Source organism: Ambystoma mexicanum, chromosome 9 (genome assembly GCF_040938575.1).
Source record: "Ambystoma mexicanum isolate Mex_15411 chromosome 9, UKY_AmexF1_1, whole genome shotgun sequence".
In the NCBI taxonomy this organism is placed as follows: Eukaryota; Metazoa; Chordata; class Amphibia; order Caudata; family Ambystomatidae; genus Ambystoma; species Ambystoma mexicanum.
The window spans coordinates 561,852,774-561,867,423 of NC_090931.1; the positions used below are offsets into that span (position 1 = coordinate 561,852,774).

The 14,650-nt window shown below is 47.5% G+C and overlaps 14 non-coding genes across 14 annotated transcripts; all 14 read left to right on the forward strand.

The window, feature by feature from the left end:
• The first annotated feature begins 35 nt into the window (after nt 1-35).
• LOC138489919 (small nucleolar RNA U3) lies at nt 36-253 on the forward strand. The gene has a single exon (XR_011275009.1). It is a non-coding gene; the product is annotated as a small nucleolar RNA U3 (small nucleolar RNA).
• Nucleotides 254-1,087: 834 nt separating this feature from the next.
• Nucleotides 1,088-1,305, forward strand: LOC138490730 (small nucleolar RNA U3). The gene has a single exon (XR_011275644.1). It is a non-coding gene; the product is annotated as a small nucleolar RNA U3 (small nucleolar RNA).
• Nucleotides 1,306-2,128: 823 nt separating this feature from the next.
• On the forward strand, nt 2,129-2,346 carry LOC138490230 (small nucleolar RNA U3). The gene has a single exon (XR_011275279.1). It is a non-coding gene; the product is annotated as a small nucleolar RNA U3 (small nucleolar RNA).
• Nucleotides 2,347-3,170: 824 nt separating this feature from the next.
• Nucleotides 3,171-3,388, forward strand: LOC138489920 (small nucleolar RNA U3). The gene has a single exon (XR_011275010.1). It is a non-coding gene; the product is annotated as a small nucleolar RNA U3 (small nucleolar RNA).
• An 835-nt stretch (nt 3,389-4,223) lies between these two features.
• On the forward strand, nt 4,224-4,441 carry LOC138490731 (small nucleolar RNA U3). Its single transcript, XR_011275645.1, has one exon. It is a non-coding gene; the product is annotated as a small nucleolar RNA U3 (small nucleolar RNA).
• Nucleotides 4,442-5,276: 835 nt separating this feature from the next.
• Nucleotides 5,277-5,494, forward strand: LOC138489922 (small nucleolar RNA U3). The gene has a single exon (XR_011275011.1). It is a non-coding gene; the product is annotated as a small nucleolar RNA U3 (small nucleolar RNA).
• An 823-nt stretch (nt 5,495-6,317) lies between these two features.
• Nucleotides 6,318-6,535, forward strand: LOC138490231 (small nucleolar RNA U3). Its single transcript, XR_011275280.1, has one exon. It is a non-coding gene; the product is annotated as a small nucleolar RNA U3 (small nucleolar RNA).
• An 824-nt stretch (nt 6,536-7,359) lies between these two features.
• Nucleotides 7,360-7,577, forward strand: LOC138490380 (small nucleolar RNA U3). Its single transcript, XR_011275414.1, has one exon. It is a non-coding gene; the product is annotated as a small nucleolar RNA U3 (small nucleolar RNA).
• An 823-nt stretch (nt 7,578-8,400) lies between these two features.
• Nucleotides 8,401-8,618, forward strand: LOC138489923 (small nucleolar RNA U3). The gene has a single exon (XR_011275012.1). It is a non-coding gene; the product is annotated as a small nucleolar RNA U3 (small nucleolar RNA).
• Nucleotides 8,619-9,453: 835 nt separating this feature from the next.
• LOC138489924 (small nucleolar RNA U3) lies at nt 9,454-9,671 on the forward strand. Its single transcript, XR_011275013.1, has one exon. It is a non-coding gene; the product is annotated as a small nucleolar RNA U3 (small nucleolar RNA).
• Nucleotides 9,672-10,506: 835 nt separating this feature from the next.
• Nucleotides 10,507-10,724, forward strand: LOC138489925 (small nucleolar RNA U3). The gene has a single exon (XR_011275014.1). It is a non-coding gene; the product is annotated as a small nucleolar RNA U3 (small nucleolar RNA).
• Nucleotides 10,725-11,547: 823 nt separating this feature from the next.
• On the forward strand, nt 11,548-11,765 carry LOC138489927 (small nucleolar RNA U3). Its single transcript, XR_011275016.1, has one exon. It is a non-coding gene; the product is annotated as a small nucleolar RNA U3 (small nucleolar RNA).
• Nucleotides 11,766-12,600: 835 nt separating this feature from the next.
• On the forward strand, nt 12,601-12,818 carry LOC138489928 (small nucleolar RNA U3). Its single transcript, XR_011275017.1, has one exon. It is a non-coding gene; the product is annotated as a small nucleolar RNA U3 (small nucleolar RNA).
• Nucleotides 12,819-13,653: 835 nt separating this feature from the next.
• LOC138489929 (small nucleolar RNA U3) lies at nt 13,654-13,871 on the forward strand. Its single transcript, XR_011275018.1, has one exon. It is a non-coding gene; the product is annotated as a small nucleolar RNA U3 (small nucleolar RNA).
• Nucleotides 13,872-14,650: the final 779 nt, after the last annotated feature.

Here is a 14,650-nt window from a genome sequence, read left to right on the forward strand (position 1 = left end):
TTCTTCCACCTGCCTGGGCTGCCCTTTGTGCTATTAAGACTATACTTTCAGGGATCATTTCTATAGTTCTTAACTGAGGAAATGTGTTCGAAAGTGTCTGGTCTTCGCTAACCACGAGGAAGAGTTGAAGTGTTCTCTTCTGAGCGTGAAGCAAGTGGACAGTGTTGCATTTATGCAGCTGCTGTCTGCTATTGATGACCGTTCCTCTCTCCCTTTCAGGAGGGTTGGAGGAAGGGAACACAAACTGAGTGGTTAGCTGCTTATTATTCTGGTGAAAAATAGAGACAGCTCCCCTGTTCTTAGGGTTGCTTGGTGTCTGTGCTGTCGATTATGTGGGTTCTGATTTGTTAGCTGTGCAAATCTCCACATGGACCAAACACCTTGCGTCGCCCCGGTAAACACAATTGCCGTGGGCCCTTTTGTGCGCTGCCCTGGGGGACCCAAGCGACAAGTTCCGGCTGTTGCATGCTGGCCTACTTCCATTTCACAAAGGTTAAGCCATTCTGATTTGCCACTGTTTTCCATCTGGCGCAATCCTCGTGCTTCTGTGAAAACAACACTGTACTGCCCTTTTGGGGGATTTGAATCTGCCTATTCAGCTGGGTACTTTTCAGGTCCGACTCAAATGCTTGTCTGGCCAATGCGCGCAATACCCTTCCATCACATGCATTACGTTCTCATAAAAGTCACACCGCCATTGTTCACGTTGCCTCCCACTTATGCTTGCTCGAATTCCACTGCAAAGCTTCCCAGATATTGAATAACACTCATTGCCATCGTAATATGGCCACTCTGTTTACTGAGGCCAGCCTTGGCTGGGCCATGGGAGCCCCTTGTCTCTGTCATCCACACTGACGTATTTTATTGGCTGCTGGTCTTCAATATGTAAATTTACAAAGTACAGGCATTTTTGTCATCTTTTGCCAACGCTATGGATAGGAAATGTTTTCTATGGTGTTGCGGGAAAGGTTTTCCTATGCAGAAATGGAGGGGCTTTTTGTTGCCTTTGGGACGATAGACGCTTTCCCACCCTAAGTGAGATGGGTGGCAGCTTCTTCCACCTGCCTGGGCTGCCCTTTGTGCTATTAAGACTATACTTTCAGGGATCATTTCTATAGTTCTTAACTGAGGAAATGTGTTCGAAAGTGTCTGGTCTTCGCTAACCACGAGGAAGAGTTGAAGTGTTCTCTTCTGAGCGTGAAGCAAGTGAACAGTGTTGCATTTATGCAGCTGCTGTCTGCTATTGATGACCGTTCCTCTCTCCCTTTCAGGAGGGTTGGAGGAAGGGAACACAAACTGAGTGGTTAGCTGCTTATTATTCTGGTGAAAAATAGAGACAGCTCCCCTGTTCTTAGGGTTGCTTGGTGTCTGTGCTGTCGATTATGTGGGTTCTGATTTGTTAGCTGTGCAAATCTCCACATGGACCAAACACCTTGCGTCGCCCCGGTAAACACAATTGCCGTGGGCCCTTTTGTGCGCTGCCCTGGGGGACCCAAGCGACAAGTTCCGGCTGTTGCATGCTGGCCTACTTCCATTTCACAAAGGTTAAGCCATTCTGATTTGCCACTGTTTTTCATCTGGCGCAATCCTCGTGCTTCTGTGAAAACAACACTGTACTGCCTTTGAATCTGCCTATTCAGCTGGGTACTTTTCAGGTCCGACTCAAATGCTTGTCTGGCCAATGCGCGCAATACCCTTCCATCACATGCATTACGTTCTCATAAAAGTCACACCGCCATTGTTCACGTTGCCTCCCACTTATGCTTGCTCGAATTCCACTGCAAAGCTTCCCAGATATTGAATAACACTCATTGCCATCGTAATATGGCCACTCTGTTTACTGAGGCCAGCCTTGGCTGGGCCATGGGAGCCCCTTGTCTCTGTCATCCACACTGACGAATTTTATTGGCTGCTGGTCTTCAATATGTAAATTTACAAAGTACAGGCATTTTTGTCATCTTTTGCCAACGCTATGGATAGGAAATGTTTTCTATGGTGTTGCGGGAAAGGTTTTCCTATGCAGAAATGGAGGGGCTTTTTGTTGCCTTTGGGACGATAGACGCTTTCACACCCTAAGTGAGATGGGTGGCAGCTTCTTCCACCTGCCTGGGCTGCCCTTTGTGCTATTAAGACTATACTTTCAGGGATCATTTCTATAGTTCTTAACTGAGGAAATGTGTTCGAAAGTGTCTGGTCTTCGCTAACCACGAGGAAGAGTTGAAGTGTTCTCTTCTGAGCGTGAAGCAAGTGGGCAGTGTTGCATTTATGCAGCTGCTGTCTGCTATTGATGACCGTTCCTCTCTCCCTTTCAGGAGGGTTGGAGGAAGGGAACACAAACTGAGTGGTTAGCTGCTTATTATTCTGGTGAAAAATAGAGACAGCTCCCCTGTTCTTAGGGTTGCTTGGTGTCTGTGCTGTCGATTATGTGGGTTCTGATTTGTTAGCTGTGCAAATCTCCACATGGACCAAACACCTTGCGTCGCCCCGGTAAACACAATTGGCCATGGGCCCTTTTGTGCGCTGCCCTGGGGGACCCAAGCGACAAGTTCCGGCTGTTGCATGCTGGCCTACTTCCATTTCACAAAGGTTAAGCCATTCTGATTTGCCACTGTTTTCCATCTGGCGCAATCCTCGTGCTTCTGTGAAAACAACACTGTACTGCCTTTGAATCTGCCTATTCAGCTGGGTACTTTTCAGGTCCGACTCAAATGCTTGTCTGGCCAATGCGCGCAATACCCTTCCATCACATGCATTACGTTCTCATAAAAGTCACACCGCCATTGTTCACGTTGCCTCCCACTTATGCTTGCTCGAATTCCACTGCAAAGCTTCCCAGATATTGAATAACACTCATTGCCATCGTAATATGGCCACTCTGTTTACTGAGGCCAGCCTTGGCTGGGCCATGGGAGCCCCTTGTCTCTGTCATCCACACTGACGAATTTTATTGGCTGCTGGTCTTCAATATGTAAATTTACAAAGTACAGGCATTTTTGTCATCTTTTGCCAACGCTATGGATAGGAAATGTTTTCTATGGTGTTGCGGGAAAGGTTTTCCTATGCAGAAATGGAGGGGCTTTTTGTTGCCTTTGGGACGATAGACGCTTTCCCACCCTAAGTGAGATGGGTGGCAGCTTCTTCCACCTGCCTGGGCTGCCCTTTGTGCTATTAAGACTATACTTTCAGGGATCATTTCTATAGTTCTTAACTGAGGAAATGTGTTCGAAAGTGTCTGGTCTTCGCTAACCACGAGGAAGAGTTGAAGTGTTCTCTTCTGAGCGTGAAGCAAGTGGACAGTGTTGCATTTATGCAGCTGCTGTCTGCTATTGATGACCGTTCCTCTCTCCCTTTCAGGAGGGTTGGAGGAAGGGAACACAAACTGAGTGGTTAGCTGCTTATTATTCTGGTGAAAAATAGAGACAGCTCCCCTGTTCTTAGGGTTGCTTGGTGTCTGTGCTGTCGATTATGTGGGTTCTGATTTGTTAGCTGTGCAAATCTCCACATGGACCAAACACCTTGCGTCGCCCCGGTAAACACAATTGGCCGTGGGCCCTTTTGTGCGCTGCCCTGGGGGACCCAAGCGACAAGTTCCGGCTGTTGCATGCTGGCCTACTTCCATTTCACAAAGGTTAAGCCATTCTGATTTGCCACTGTTTTCCATCTGGCGCAATCCTCGTGCTTCTGTGAAAACAACACTGTACTGCCCTTTTGGGGGATTTGAATCTGCCTATTCAGCTGGGTACTTTTCAGGTCCGACTCAAATGCTTGTCTGGCCAATGCGCGCAATACCCTTCCATCACATGCATTACGTTCTCATAAAAGTCACACCGCCATTGTTCACGTTGCCTCCCACTTATGCTTGCTCGAATTCCACTGCAAAGCTTCCCAGATATTGAATAACACTCATTGCCATCGTAATATGGCCACTCTGTTTACTGAGGCCAGCCTTGGCTGGGCCATGGGAGCCCCTTGTCTCTGTCATCCACACTGACGAATTTTATTGGCTGCTGGTCTTCAATATGTAAATTTACAAAGTACAGGCATTTTTGTCATCTTTTGCCAACGCTATGGATAGGAAATGTTTTCTATGGTGTTGCGGGAAAGGTTTTCCTATGCAGAAATGGAGGGGCTTTTTGTTGCCTTTGGGACGATAGACGCTTTCCCACCCTAAGTGAGATGGGTGGCAGCTTCTTCCACCTGCCTGGGCTGCCCTTTGTGCTATTAAGACTATACTTTCAGGGATCATTTCTATAGTTCTTAACTGAGGAAATGTGTTCGAAAGTGTCTGGTCTTCGCTAACCACGAGGAAGAGTTGAAGTGTTCTCTTCTGAGCGTGAAGCAAGTGAACAGTGTTGCATTTATGCAGCTGCTGTCTGCTATTGATGACCGTTCCTCTCTCCCTTTCAGGAGGGTTGGAGGAAGGGAACACAAACTGAGTGGTTAGCTGCTTATTATTCTGGTGAAAAATAGAGACAGGTCCCCTGTTCTTAGGGTTGCTTGGTGTCTGTGCTGTCGATTATGTGGGTTCTGATTTGTTAGCTGTGCAAATCTCCACATGGACCAAACACCTTGCGTCGCCCCGGTAAACACAATTGGCCGTGGGCCCTTTTGTGCGCTGCCCTGGGGGACCCAAGCGACAAGTTCCGGCTGTTGCATGCTGGCCTACTTCCATTTCACAAAGGTTAAGCCATTCTGATTTGCCACTGTTTTCCATCTGGCGCAATCCTCGTGCTTCTGTGAAAACAACACTGTACTGCCCCTTTGGGGGATTTGAATCTGCCTATTCAGCTGGGTACTTTTCAGGTCCGACTCAAATGCTTGTCTGGCCAATGCGCGCAATACCCTTCCATCACATGCATTACGTTCTCATAAAAGTCACACCGCCATTGTTCACGTTGCCTCCCACTTATGCTTGCTCGAATTCCACTGCAAAGCTTCCCAGATATTGAATAACACTCATTGCCATCGTAATATGGCCACTCTGTTTACTGAGGCCAGCCTTGGCTGGGCCATGGGAGCCCCTTGTCTCTGTCATCCACACTGACGAATTTTATTGGCTGCTGGTCTTCAATATGTAAATTTACAAAGTACAGGCATTTTTGTCATCTTTTGCCAACGCTATGGATAGGAAATGTTTTCTATGGTGTTGCGGGAAAGGTTTTCCTATGCAGAAATGGAGGGGCTTTTTGTTGCATTTGGGACGATAGACGCTTTCCCACCCTAAGTGAGATGGGTGGCAGCTTCTTCCACCTGCCTGGGCTGCCCTTTGTGCTATTAAGACTATACTTTCAGGGATCATTTCTATAGTTCTTAACTGAGGAAATGTGTTCGAAAGTGTCTGGTCTTCGCTAACCACGAGGAAGAGTTGAAGTGTTCTCTTCTGAGCGTGAAGCAAGTGGACAGTGTTGCATTTATGCAGCTGCTGTCTGCTATTGATGACCGTTCCTCTCTCCCTTTCAGGAGGGTTGGAGGAAGGGAACACAAACTGAGTGGTTAGCTGCTTATTATTCTGGTGAAAAATAGAGACAGCTCCCCTGTTCTTAGGGTTGCTTGGTGTCTGTGCTGTCGATTATGTGGGTTCTGATTTGTTAGCTGTGCAAATCTCCACATGGACCAAACACCTTGCGTCGCCCCGGTAAACACAATTGCCGTGGGCCCTTTTGTGCGCTGCCCTGGGGGACCCAAGCGACAAGTTCCGGCTGTTGCATGCTGGCCTACTTCCATTTCACAAAGGTTAAGCCATTCTGATTTGCCACTGTTTTTCATCTGGCGCAATCCTCGTGCTTCTGTGAAAACAACACTGTACTGCCTTTGAATCTGCCTATTCAGCTGGGTACTTTTCAGGTCCGACTCAAATGCTTGTCTGGCCAATGCGCGCAATACCCTTCCATCACATGCATTACGTTCTCATAAAAGTCACACCGCCATTGTTCACGTTGCCTCCCACTTATGCTTGCTCGAATTCCACTGCAAAGCTTCCCAGATATTGAATAACACTCATTGCCATCGTAATATGGCCACTCTGTTTACTGAGGCCAGCCTTGGCTGGGCCATGGGAGCCCCTTGTCTCTGTCATCCACACTGACGAATTTTATTGGCTGCTGGTCTTCAATATGTAAATTTACAAAGTACAGGCATTTTTGTCATCTTTTGCCAACGCTATGGATAGGAAATGTTTTCTATGGTGTTGCGGGAAAGGTTTTCCTATGCAGAAATGGAGGGGCTTTTTGTTGCCTTTGGGACGATAGACGCTTTCACACCCTAAGTGAGATGGGTGGCAGCTTCTTCCACCTGCCTGGGCTGCCCTTTGTGCTATTAAGACTATACTTTCAGGGATCATTTCTATAGTTCTTAACTGAGGAAATGTGTTCGAAAGTGTCTGGTCTTCGCTAACCACGAGGAAGAGTTGAAGTGTTCTCTTCTGAGCGTGAAGCAAGTGGGCAGTGTTGCATTTATGCAGCTGCTGTCTGCTATTGATGACCGTTCCTCTCTCCCTTTCAGGAGGGTTGGAGGAAGGGAACACAAACTGAGTGGTTAGCTGCTTATTATTCTGGTGAAAAATAGAGACAGCTCCCCTGTTCTTAGGGTTGCTTGGTGTCTGTGCTGTCGATTATGTGGGTTCTGATTTGTTAGCTGTGCAAATCTCCACATGGACCAAACACCTTGCGTCGCCCCGGTAAACACAATTGGCCATGGGCCCTTTTGTGCGCTGCCCTGGGGGACCCAAGCGACAAGTTCCGGCTGTTGCATGCTGGCCTACTTCCATTTCACAAAGGTTAAGCCATTCTGATTTGCCACTGTTTTCCATCTGGCGCAATCCTCGTGCTTCTGTGAAAACAACACTGTACTGCCTTTGAATCTGCCTATTCAGCTGGGTACTTTTCAGGTCCGACTCAAATGCTTGTCTGGCCAATGCGCGCAATACCCTTCCATCACATGCATTACGTTCTCATAAAAGTCACACCGCCATTGTTCACGTTGCCTCCCACTTATGCTTGCTCGAATTCCACTGCAAAGCTTCCCAGATATTGAATAACACTCATTGCCATCGTAATATGGCCACTCTGTTTACTGAGGCCAGCCTTGGCTGGGCCATGGGAGCCCCTTGTCTCTGTCATCCACACTGACGAATTTTATTGGCTGCTGGTCTTCAATATGTAAATTTACAAAGTACAGGCATTTTTGTCATCTTTTGCCAACGCTATGGATAGGAAATGTTTTCTATGGTGTTGCGGGAAAGGTTTTCCTATGCAGAAATGGAGGGGCTTTTTGTTGCCTTTGGGACGATAGACGCTTTCCCACCCTAAGTGAGATGGGTGGCAGCTTCTTCCACCTGCCTGGGCTGCCCTTTGTGCTATTAATACTATACTTTCAGGGATCATTTCTATAGTTCTTAACTGAGGAAATGTGTTCGAAAGTGTCTGGTCTTCGCTAACCACGAGGAAGAGTTGAAGTGTTCTCTTCTGAGCGTGAAGCAAGTGGACAGTGTTGCATTTATGCAGCTGCTGTCTGCTATTGATGACCGTTCCTCTCTCCCTTTCAGGAGGGTTGGAGGAAGGGAACACAAACTGAGTGGTTAGCTGCTTATTATTCTGGTGAAAAATAGAGACAGCTCCCCTGTTCTTAGGGTTGCTTGGTGTCTGTGCTGTCGATTATGTGGGTTCTGATTTGTTAGCTGTGCAAATCTCCACATGGACCAAACACCTTGCGTCGCCCCGGTAAACACAATTGCCGTGGGCCCTTTTGTGCGCTGCCCTGGGGGACCCAAGCGACAAGTTCCGGCTGTTGCATGCTGGCCTACTTCCATTTCACAAAGGTTAAGCCATTCTGATTTGCCACTGTTTTTCATCTGGCGCAATCCTCGTGCTTCTGTGAAAACAACACTGTACTGCCTTTGAATCTGCCTATTCAGCTGGGTACTTTTCAGGTCCGACTCAAATGCTTGTCTGGCCAATGCGCGCAATACCCTTCCATCACATGCATTACGTTCTCATAAAAGTCACACCGCCATTGTTCACGTTGCCTCCCACTTATGCTTGCTCGAATTCCACTGCAAAGCTTCCCAGATATTGAATAACACTCATTGCCATCGTAATATGGCCACTCTGTTTACTGAGGCCAGCCTTGGCTGGGCCATGGGAGCCCCTTGTCTCTGTCATCCACACTGACGAATTTTATTGGCTGCTGGTCTTCAATATGTAAATTTACAAAGTACAGGCATTTTTGTCATCTTTTGCCAACGCTATGGATAGGAAATGTTTTCTATGGTGTTGCGGGAAAGGTTTTCCTATGCAGAAATGGAGGGGCTTTTTGTTGCCTTTGGGACGATAGACGCTTTCCCACCCTAAGTGAGATGGGTGGCAGCTTCTTCCACCTGCCTGGGCTGCCCTTTGTGCTATTAAGACTATACTTTCAGGGATCATTTCTATAGTTCTTAACTGAGGAAATGTGTTCGAAAGTGTCTGGTCTTCGCTAACCACGAGGAAGAGTTGAAGTGTTCTCTTCTGAGCGTGAAGCAAGTGGACAGTGTTGCATTTATGCAGCTGCTGTCTGCTATTGATGACCGTTCCTCTCTCCCTTTCAGGAGGGTTGGAGGAAGGGAACACAAACTGAGTGGTTAGCTGCTTATTATTCTGGTGAAAAATAGAGACAGCTCCCCTGTTCTTAGGGTTGCTTGGTGTCTGTGCTGTCGATTATGTGGGTTCTGATTTGTTAGCTGTGCAAATCTCCACATGGACCAAACACCTTGCGTCGCCCCGGTAAACACAATTGGCCGTGGGCCCTTTTGTGCGCTGCCCTGGGGGACCCAAGCGACAAGTTCCGGCTGTTGCATGCTGGCCTACTTCCATTTCACAAAGGTTAAGCCATTCTGATTTGCCACTGTTTTCCATCTGGCGCAATCCTCGTGCTTCTGTGAAAACAACACTGTACTGCCCTTTTGGGGGATTTGAATCTGCCTATTCAGCTGGGTACTTTTCAGGTCCGACTCAAATGCTTGTCTGGCCAATGCACGCAATACCCTTCCATCACATGCATTACGTTCTCATAAAAGTCACACCGCCATTGTTCACGTTGCCTCCCACTTATGCTTGCTCGAATTCCACTGCAAAGCTTCCCAGATATTGAATAACACTCATTGCCATCGTAATATGGCCACTCTGTTTACTGAGGCCAGCCTTGGCTGGGCCATGGGAGCCCCTTGTCTCTGTCATCCACACTGACGAATTTTATTGGCTGCTGGTCTTCAATATGTAAATTTACAAAGTACAGGCATTTTTGTCATCTTTTGCCAACGCTATGGATAGGAAATGTTTTCTATGGTGTTGCGGGAAAGGTTTTCCTATGCAGAAATGGAGGGGCTTTTTGTTGCCTTTGGGACGATAGACGCTTTCCCACCCTAAGTGAGATGGGTGGCAGCTTCTTCCACCTGCCTGGGCTGCCCTTTGTGCTATTAAGACTATACTTTCAGGGATCATTTCTATAGTTCTTAACTGAGGAAATGTGTTCGAAAGTGTCTGGTCTTCGCTAACCACGAGGAAGAGTTGAAGTGTTCTCTTCTGAGCGTGAAGCAAGTGGACAGTGTTGCATTTATGCAGCTGCTGTCTGCTATTGATGACCGTTCCTCTCTCCCTTTCAGGAGGGTTGGAGGAAGGGAACACAAACTGAGTGGTTAGCTGCTTATTATTCTGGTGAAAAATAGAGACAGCTCCCCTGTTCTTAGGGTTGCTTGGTGTCTGTGCTGTCGATTATGTGGGTTCTGATTTGTTAGCTGTGCAAATCTCCACATGGACCAAACACCTTGCGTCGCCCCGGTAAACACAATTGGCCGTGGGCCCTTTTGTGCGCTGCCCTGGGGGACCCAAGCGACAAGTTCCGGCTGTTGCATGCTGGCCTACTTCCATTTCACAAAGGTTAAGCCATTCTGATTTGCCACTGTTTTCCATCTGGCGCAATCCTCGTGCTTCTGTGAAAACAACACTGTACTGCCCCTTTGGGGGATTTGAATCTGCCTATTCAGCTGGGTACTTTTCAGGTCCGACTCAAATGCTTGTCTGGCCAATGCGCGCAATACCCTTCCATCACATGCATTACGTTCTCATAAAAGTCACACCGCCATTGTTCACGTTGCCTCCCACTTATGCTTGCTCGAATTCCACTGCAAAGCTTCCCAGATATTGAATAACACTCATTGCCATCGTAATATGGCCACTCTGTTTACTGAGGCCAGCCTTGGCTGGGCCATGGGAGCCCCTTGTCTCTGTCATCCACACTGACGAATTTTATTGGCTGCTGGTCTTCAATATGTAAATTTACAAAGTACAGGCATTTTTGTCATCTTTTGCCAACGCTATGGATAGGAAATGTTTTCTATGGTGTTGCGGGAAAGGTTTTCCTATGCAGAAATGGAGGGGCTTTTTGTTGCATTTGGGACGATAGACGCTTTCCCACCCTAAGTGAGATGGGTGGCAGCTTCTTCCACCTGCCTGGGCTGCCCTTTGTGCTATTAAGACTATACTTTCAGGGATCATTTCTATAGTTCTTAACTGAGGAAATGTGTTCGAAAGTGTCTGGTCTTCGCTAACCACGAGGAAGAGTTGAAGTGTTCTCTTCTGAGCGTGAAGCAAGTGGACAGTGTTGCATTTATGCAGCTGCTGTCTGCTATTGATGACCGTTCCTCTCTCCCTTTCAGGAGGGTTGGAGGAAGGGAACACAAACTGAGTGGTTAGCTGCTTATTATTCTGGTGAAAAATAGAGACAGCTCCCCTGTTCTTAGGGTTGCTTGGTGTCTGTGCTGTCGATTATGTGGGTTCTGATTTGTTAGCTGTGCAAATCTCCACATGGACCAAACACCTTGCGTCGCCCCGGTAAACACAATTGCCGTGGGCCCTTTTGTGCGCTGCCCTGGGGGACCCAAGCGACAAGTTCCGGCTGTTGCATGCTGGCCTACTTCCATTTCACAAAGGTTAAGCCATTCTGATTTGCCACTGTTTTTCATCTGGCGCAATCCTCGTGCTTCTGTGAAAACAACACTGTACTGCCTTTGAATCTGCCTATTCAGCTGGGTACTTTTCAGGTCCGACTCAAATGCTTGTCTGGCCAATGCGCGCAATACCCTTCCATCACATGCATTACGTTCTCATAAAAGTCACACCGCCATTGTTCACGTTGCCTCCCACTTATGCTTGCTCGAATTCCACTGCAAAGCTTCCCAGATATTGAATAACACTCATTGCCATCGTAATATGGCCACTCTGTTTACTGAGGCCAGCCTTGGCTGGGCCATGGGAGCCCCTTGTCTCTGTCATCCACACTGACGAATTTTATTGGCTGCTGGTCTTCAATATGTAAATTTACAAAGTACAGGCATTTTTGTCATCTTTTGCCAACGCTATGGATAGGAAATGTTTTCTATGGTGTTGCGGGAAAGGTTTTCCTATGCAGAAATGGAGGGGCTTTTTGTTGCCTTTGGGACGATAGACGCTTTCCCACCCTAAGTGAGATGGGTGGCAGCTTCTTCCACCTGCCTGGGCTGCCCTTTGTGCTATTAAGACTATACTTTCAGGGATCATTTCTATAGTTCTTAACTGAGGAAATGTGTTCGAAAGTGTCTGGTCTTCGCTAACCACGAGGAAGAGTTGAAGTGTTCTCTTCTGAGCGTGAAGCAAGTGGACAGTGTTGCATTTATGCAGCTGCTGTCTGCTATTGATGACCGTTCCTCTCTCCCTTTCAGGAGGGTTGGAGGAAGGGAACACAAACTGAGTGGTTAGCTGCTTATTATTCTGGTGAAAAATAGAGACAGCTCCCCTCTTCTTAGGGTTGCTTGGTGTCTGTGCTGTCGATTATGTGGGTTCTGATTTGTTAGCTGTGCAAATCTCCACATGGACCAAACACCTTGCGTCGCCCCGGTAAACACAATTGGCCGTGGGCCCTTTTGTGCGCTGCCCTGGGGGACCCAAGCGACAAGTTCCGGCTGTTGCATGCTGGCCTACTTCCATTTCACAAAGGTTAAGCCATTCTGATTTGCCACTGTTTTCCATCTGGCGCAATCCTCGTGCTTCTGTGAAAACAACACTGTACTGCCCTTTTGGGGGATTTGAATCTGCCTATTCAGCTGGGTACTTTTCAGGTCCGACTCAAATGCTTGTCTGGCCAATGCGCGCAATACCCTTCCATCACATGCATTACGTTCTCATAAAAGTCACACCGCCATTGTTCACGTTGCCTCCCACTTATGCTTGCTCGAATTCCACTGCAAAGCTTCCCAGATATTGAATAACACTCATTGCCATCGTAATATGGCCACTCTGTTTACTGAGGCCAGCCTTGACTGGGCCATGGGAGCCCCTTGTCTCTGTCATCCACACTGACGAATTTTATTGGCTGCTGGTCTTCAATATGTAAATTTACAAAGTACAGGCATTTTTGTCATCTTTTGCCAACGCTATGGATAGGAAATGTTTTCTATGGTGTTGCGGGAAAGGTTTTCCTATGCAGAAATGGAGGGGCTTTTTGTTGCCTTTGGGACGATAGACGCTTTCCCACCCTAAGTGAGATGGGTGGCAGCTTCTTCCACCTGCCTGGGCTGCCCTTTGTGCTATTAAGACTATACTTTCAGGGATCATTTCTATAGTTCTTAACTGAGGAAATGTGTTCGAAAGTGTCTGGTCTTCGCTAACCACGAGGAAGAGTTGAAGTGTTCTCTTCTGAGCGTGAAGCAAGTGGACAGTGTTGCATTTATGCAGCTGCTGTCTGCTATTGATGACCGTTCCTCTCTCCCTTTCAGGAGGGTTGGAGGAAGGGAACACAAACTGAGTGGTTAGCTGCTTATTATTCTGGTGAAAAATAGAGACAGCTCCCCTGTTCTTAGGGTTGCTTGGTGTCTGTGCTGTCGATTATGTGGGTTCTGATTTGTTAGCTGTGCAAATCTCCACATGGACCAAACACCTTGCGTCGCCCCGGTAAACACAATTGGCCGTGGGCTCTTTTGTGCGCTGCCCTGGGGGACCCAAGCGACAAGTTCCGGCTGTTGCATGCTGGCCTACTTCCATTTCACAAAGGTTAAGCCATTCTGATTTGCCACTGTTTTCCATCTGGCGCAATCCTCGTGCTTCTGTGAAAACAACACTGTACTGCCCCTTTGGGGGATTTGAATCTGCCTATTCAGCTGGGTACTTTTCAGGTCCGACTCAAATGCTTGTCTGGCCAATGCGCGCAATACCCTTCCATCACATGCATTACGTTCTCATAAAAGTCACACCGCCATTGTTCACGTTGCCTCCCACTTATGCTTGCTCGAATTCCACTGCAAAGCTTCCCAGATATTGAATAACACTCATTGCCATCGTAATATGGCCACTCTGTTTACTGAGGCCAGCCTTGGCTGGGCCATGGGAGCCCCTTGTCTCTGTCATCCACACTGACGAATTTTATTGGCTGCTGGTCTTCAATATGTAAATTTACAAAGTACAGGCATTTTTGTTATCTTTTGCCAACGCTATGGATAGGAAATGTTTTCTATGGTGTTACGGGAAAGGTTTTCCTATGCAGAAATGGAGGGGCTTTTTGTTGCCTTTGGGACGATAGACGCTTTCCCACCCTAAGTGAGATGGGTGGCAGCTTCTTCCACCTGCCTGGGCTGCCCTTTGTGCTATTAAGACTATACTTTCAGGGATCATTTCTATAGTTCTTAACTGAGGAAATGTGTTCGAAAGTGTCTGGTCTTCGCTAACCACGAGGAAGAGTTGAAGTGTTCTCTTCTGAGCGTGAAGCAAGTGGACAGTGTTGCATTTATGCAGCTGCTGTCTGCTATTGATGACCGTTCCTCTCTCCCTTTCAGGAGGGTTGGAGGAAGGGAACACAAACTGAGTGGTTAGCTGCTTATTATTCTGGTGAAAAATAGAGACAGCTCCCCTGTTCTTAGGGTTGCTTGGTGTCTGTGCTGTCGATTATGTGGGTTCTGATTTGTTAGCTGTGCAAATCTCCACATGGACCAAACACCTTGCGTCGCCCCGGTAAACACAATTGCCGTGGGCCCTTTTGTGCGCTGCCCTGGGGGACCCAAGCGACAAGTTCCGGCTGTTGCATGCTGGCCTACTTCCATTTCACAAAGGTTAAGCCATTCTGATTTGCCACTGTTTTCCATCTGGCGCAATCCTCGTGCTTCTGTGAAAACAACACTGTACTGCCCTTTTGGGGGATTTGAATCTGCCTATTCAGCTGGGTACTTTTCAGGTCCGACTCAAATGCTTGTCTGGCCAATGCGCGCAATACCCTTCCATCACATGCATTACGTTCTCATAAAAGTCACACCGCCATTGTTCACGTTGCCTCCCACTTATGCTTGCTCGAATTCCACTGCAAAGCTTCCCAGATATTGAATAACACTCATTGCCATCGTAATATGGCCACTCTGTTTACTGAGGCCAGCCTTGGCTGGGCCATGGGAGCCCCTTGTCTCTGTCATCCACACTGACGTATTTTATTGGCTGCTGGTCTTCAATATGTAAATTTACAAAGTACAGGCATTTTTGTCATCTTTTGCCAACGCTATGGATAGGAAATGTTTTCTATGGTGTTGCGGGAAAGGTTTTCCTATGCAGAAATGGAGGGGCTTTTTGTTGCCTTTGGGACGATAGACGCTTTCCCACCC